The following is a 6079-nucleotide window of genomic DNA, read 5'->3' as shown; positions in this document are numbered from 1 at the left end:
GGCGGAGTTAAGTATCACTGAACTGATATGATGGCGCGCATGCGGTATTCAGGTAAGTTCAGAAATTAATAATTAAAGATTTTTGTTTTGTAGTGTTATATCAAATTATGTAATCTAATGTACGTATATAATAAGACATGGTTTATTAAAAATGTAGTTGTGTTTAACATTTCTAATAAAACAACCAACAGGGCGAGTTGATCTCGAAAAATTATAATCATATGCGGAAACTTTTAAGTGATGTCGGTACACAGTCCAGCTACTGCATGCATGGCTGCACATACAGTAACAGAAGATAGAAGGAGATCTGACTTTTACACGAGTGCACATCAGTAAAGATATAAACTGTTTAAAGTGAAAGGTCAGTACTTTTAATAGTATAGTGTTTATAAACTTGTTATACATTTTTATAACGCGTAATTCACACGTGAACTGATTTGTGTTAAACTGAAACCCATAAATTATGCATACCAACATATATAGAACACACGTGCAAACACAATAAAAACAAAAATCTTTAGGGACAGGTTCATGGTACTAAACTTGTATAGTTACACAGTTATGTACGTAGTTATACATAGTTACGCAGTTGGCTTGTATAATATATAATTAAATAAAGTGTCCTACCTAGAAGTACACACATTCATTGCATTCCACAGTATGGTAATAAATTCAAGGTGGAGTACAGTACGGCGGCGGCGTGGTTAGCAATATTGCCTTGCACCTCCAGGTTCCAGGTTTGATTCCCGCCTTGGGTCTGGATGGATGGAGTTTGCATGTTCTCTCATGCTATGTAAGGTTTCCTTTGGGTACTCCGGTTTCCTTTCACAGTCCAAAAACATACAGATTAGGCTAATTGGCGTTCCCAGATTGCCTGTAGTGTGTGAATGAGTGTGTTTACAGTGAGGACAGTAAGTATTTGATCACCCTGTGTTTTTGCAAGTTCTCTTACTTAGAAATTATGAAGGGGTCTACAATTTTCAGCATAGGTGCATTTCCACTTGATATAGTCTGTGTGCCCTGTGATGGCTTTGGCACCCTGTCCAGGGTGTACCCTGCCACGTGCCCCAAGTCTCCTGAGATAGTCTCCAGGCCCTCCGTGATACTGTATACAGGATAAATCTGTGATGCTCATGACAAAATATATTAGAATTCAATAAAAAAAAATTTAGAATCATTTTATTGCATTGCATTTTTAACTTCAACAATAACCTGTATCATATAATATTTTTTTAAAGAAATAAATACACAAATAAATACAATTTAATTTAATTTTCCAGAAATTGATTATTAATTATCAACTTCAACAAGTTCAAGCTAAATTTAAATGCCCTAAAAAGCGTGCTGAATGCGCCCCTAGCGGTCAGTGGAACAACTACACAAATGAACAGTTACAATGACGCGATGATAATGGTTACAACTTCAGCTAATAAAGAAACAAGGACGCTCCACTACTGTTGTTAAATGTTTTTTAAACAAGCTTTTAAACTTGTTAAACAATGCACATTTATTGCAAGTGATAACACGTTAAATCTTTCAGAAGGCCCAGGTCATAACAGAATTAGAAATTATGTTTTTACTTGAAGTCAAGATAAAATATATTCCAATCTAAAAAAAAGAACATAAAATGTAGTTATATTTTGGTACACACATGATTTTGAATAGTTGAAGTGCATATTAAGTTTATTTTAAAGTGGTAATACTAGCAGGTGGTCACAAGATGGTGCTGTCAGCTCACTGGGGCACGTGCCAGAAGTGAAATTCGTTCTACTTGATCCCAGATTCCCAGATACCTGAAAGTCACATTGATTACTACTATTTCAATCGTCGAATAGTCTGGCGATTATTGAATCAAATATTCTTTTAAAAAACTGTGTTTTACTGAAATTTTCAGCTTATACAAGAGATAAATAAAAAAAATTTAAACCTGATTTGAATAAAGAAAATGTTAAGCAATAAAATATAACAGTTACAGGCGGTTTAGTTGAAATATTTAGAAAACTGAGGTAAAGTATGCGGTATTGGGGTGTGGTCACGCGCTGCTGTGAGAAGGGCGTGAGACACAGCTGAGAGGAATGTGACTAATCATCATCAGTGTGTTGCTGTGAGATGGGAAATAAGACAGAGCTGAGGAGAGCAGGGGAGAAAGAAAGAGAGAGAGAAAGAAAGAAAACACGGTCAGAAACCAGCATAATGCTGGAAAGAGAAGACGGCTCACAGCGACTCACAGGCGCTAATTTGACACGTTCGCCTCAGGTGTGCCTCCTTTTCTATTTACTTGACCCCTGCAACCTTGAACACACCCACCAACACAAAGGTTTTTAAATATTTTTCTAACTGTAGCCTAGCGGCTATTTTTTGGCTGAGTTAAGACTGAAGTGCTCCTACACTTTGGAGGTTTTTGGTCATGAAGGTGTTTGTGATCGTAAGCAGTAATGTCTACCTGTCAGAAAGTTCAAAAACTAGTGATGGGAGGTTTGAATCATTTAAGTGATTTGGGTCTTTAAATCTCTTTCATTAAAATGAACAGAGCTTTTTTTGAGTCATTTACTTCATTTAGTTCTTTTGATTGCAATAAAATGTTGCGTTTTCAATAAACAGACCCTAAATACGTCTACATACACACATTTTGGCTATACTGTAGTTCCAGTAATGAAAATATTACAATGCAGCTAAGGACACATTATAATCAACGGAATGAGTAGCTCACCTCTTATATCTTCCAGTCTGAGTCGTTCGTTTTTTCGAATCTATTGCACTGCATAGCGTCTATGGGAATCACGTGACAAAAGAACGAACGACTCGGGGTAGAAGAGTTATTGAGAAAGAATCACTCAATTCTGTTTCCTACGGAGGTTTTGCGATGATGCGCGCCCAGTAGAAAATGAATGAATCAATCTGAGTTCATTTTATTGCTACATAATGTTTAATCCAAAGTTTAGGCTTCAGCCCTTCAATAAGCATCTCACTGCAATGAATACTGATGATTGTTGAACCTTTTTCCTGATAATGTTCCAATACTGGCCCTTGAGAATCCCAGAAAACTGTAGCATCAACTTTCCAGCTGATGGGTGACTTTTGAACTCTTTCTTGCTTGGCGATTGTGGATGTTTTCGTTCCATACTCTGCCTTTTACTCTCAGGCTTTCAGAATCCTCAGTGATTCTCTTTAAGAAACTTTTACTGTCCTTTAGAGTATCAGTCCAAATCTTGTTTACAGATAGCCAAACACTTCTGTTTATGTTCTTCCATGAGTTATTTCGGCACCAGGTACACCCTCAAACCACAAAAAACAAATCACTGCACGCTGCTCTTCTTTAGTGTAATCCCAAGTGGTAGGTGTGGTTCGATCAGGATTTTTGGGGCAGATCACCAATCTCCGACCTCTAGAGGCTGTATCGCCCGATACAGGTCACCGATTACAGGGTCTATTTGAAACCTTAGCATTACTTATTAAACTATATTTAATAACAAATATAAAAGAAATAAATTACATATATTCGAGAAGAGGAATATCATGAATCAACAGCTGTATTTATTGGCAAGCAACATGTCAACTTAAAACATAGCAGCCTGTGCTTGGTGAGTAATTAGGAACAGCTTAGAGCTTGACAAATACAACTTTCCTGTAGATTATATAAAAATAAATAAAATAACAGACAGAACAAACAAAGTGTTTAGACTACTTTAACTTTAGAATAAAAACAAAAAAAAACATCTCTTGGGATGTAAAGAAGAAAGGCCGTTAACACTAACAGAACCACAACTGCACTATTATGATGGCTTCTGCTTCAAGAATCAATGATAAATTCTGAAGTAGTTCCTTTTTTTCTGAGAAGCTCAGTTAGATTTTGTGGCCGTTTAGAGAGGTAGAGATAGGAAGAGTGAGGTAGAGGTGAGCGTTTATTGTTCTGCCAAAAAACAAGAGGCTGTCCATTTTGTGGGATAACCGGCTCTGATAGGTGGAGGTTCAACTGCACTGATACTGAGCTGCTGATGTCACTGCCACCATGTTCCTGCTCTCCATCCAACAACTCAGATTGCAGCCAAACTCGCCTCACCATCCTGCTGCTCCAGTCCAGTGGCCAGGACATCAGAAAGCAGCCCACGTATCTGGGGCTTGAGCGTGTCTGGGAAAAATCTGTCCTTGTACCTTTTTATTAACAGGAAAATAAAACATGAATGGGAAGAATGAATAAATTAGGTTTTCTCACCTCGGATCAAGGATTGTAGCAATTCAATACAGGCGCTTAGAATTAATGTCATGGAATCTTACACGGCTTACACGATATTCTTACACGATGTTCTTACACCATGGTCAGTGTCTGCGGTCTTCTCTAGAAGACGAGTTAAAGCACTGATCGATGAAATGACATCTGCAGCCGATGCAGTTGATGAACTTTAAACTTCATTGTTTTCCACTGGCCGCCGGTAAACATTGTGGGTAGGGGTGGGCGATATACTGGTAGAAATTTGTTAACCGATAGAGATTTTGGTCTATCGTCTTAATCGCGGTTGAGATCATGTGATGTTGCATGTTACGTAACCACACAATACACATTCACTTCTATGGGAAACCAAACACATCTAAAGTGGGACGAAACCGTGGCACCCGATTGAGCCGGCGTAAGCAGACCAAATATCCAGACCCGGTGGATCACGCTGCGCGGACCAACTTGAGCAGCGCTGCTCGAATCACAAACCAAATCATCTCTGCGCTATCCAGATAGTCGCGCTGTGCTGTCCACTGGGCCGCGCAGATATTTGGTTTGATCAGGTGCCACAATTCGTCCCACTTTTGATGTGTTTGGCTTCACATACACTTCGACAATGGAAAAAGACGGTGCAGCAGCAGTGAGTTTGCTTACATGTGACAAAACCAACAACGAGGAGATTGTAAAGAAAAAAGGTGCATCGTCTGTGTTGTGGAATTGGTTTGGGTATAAGAAAAGTGATACGAATGAGACGAACGTGATTTGCAAGGTACGCAAGTGCACTGTTTTAACAAGTAGTGGATACACGTCAAACCTTTTCTATCATCTAAAATCCAAGCATCCTAACGAATATGGCCAAAGTAAAAAAAACCTCAGCAATTCACTATTTAAATAAAATTATGTAAAACAGACCGATGTCTTCCTAACTGATGTCATGTTGTCCTTTATAAGGCGGTCGACATGTGTAAACACTGTTTGGTATACCTGTGACAGGCATACATTCGTGAAATATTTTCGCCCTGGCATAGTGTAACGTGAATTCAAGTAGGACATGAATCGTCAAAACCCTCCGTCTTCCACAGTACACAGCAGCTGATGACCGAAGCCGACTGAACCGAATTCCATTATTTTGTTTGATATTCCATTATGCTTCTTACTGTCCTTGTAGTAGTAGGGTGTAACGTCTCTGTTTCTGACTGCTGAGTGAGTGGCGCTTAAGCTGCTGAACTCTCCCGCTCTCTCGTCAAAGCGCTTTGAAAACTGCTCATATTCCTTTACATGACTAACCTTCACATGTCTGTTGAGGTTCGTGGTGTTAAAATGCTTTGGGTGCTTCCTGCCTCGTGGAATTTGCTTGTTACACAGGTTGCAGGTTGCTAAAGTATTGTCTTTTTCACACGCCACATAGAATTTGCCAGACTGATGAAGTCATTTTAGCACAGTGCCAAAAAATTGTCTCCCGAGTTTTGCGTCGGCCATTATAGAGACTGCCGGTCAAACTTCCCAAAGCAATTATCGGCCGATAAGGATCGGGGACCCATCAATTGGAGCACCCCTGACAAGTGGGGCATTTATTTTTTCTCGTACTGTAATTACAAATAAACTGATATAACACGCTCACACCTGCACTGCAATAACTCCGGAGAAAGAAGCCTTGAACAGAAAGTGCTGATAAGACAATGCGGGCAATAGTTTTAATATACAATAAGTATTGCATTTTTTTTTTGTAATTTCTTATATTGTTACCTTTTCTCTTAATATTGCTACTGCATTCTAGAAATATACGTTGCACATTCAGTGTCTATAAGGCTTTATCTTATAAACGGTGTCACAGGTGGGATACACCCTGGATGGGGTGCCAGTCCA

The 6079-nt window shown here is 39.0% G+C and overlaps 1 protein-coding gene across 1 annotated transcript in view; it reads left to right on the top strand.

The window, feature by feature from the left end:
* The window catches only part of slc2a9l2 (solute carrier family 2 member 9, like 2), a 123609-nt gene continuing 117530 nt past the window's right edge, over positions 1–6079 (top strand). Inside the window, exon 1 of the mRNA XM_053514772.1 lies at positions 1–52. The gene's annotated coding sequence lies outside the window, so the exon portion shown is untranslated. The remainder of the gene's footprint in view (positions 53–6079) is intronic.

This window comes from Clarias gariepinus, chromosome 16, assembly GCF_024256425.1.
Source record: "Clarias gariepinus isolate MV-2021 ecotype Netherlands chromosome 16, CGAR_prim_01v2, whole genome shotgun sequence".
NCBI lineage: Eukaryota > Metazoa > Chordata > Actinopteri > Siluriformes > Clariidae > Clarias > Clarias gariepinus.
The sequence above is the reverse complement of the archived record's forward strand: the minus strand, read 5'-3'. Positions and strand labels throughout refer to the sequence as shown.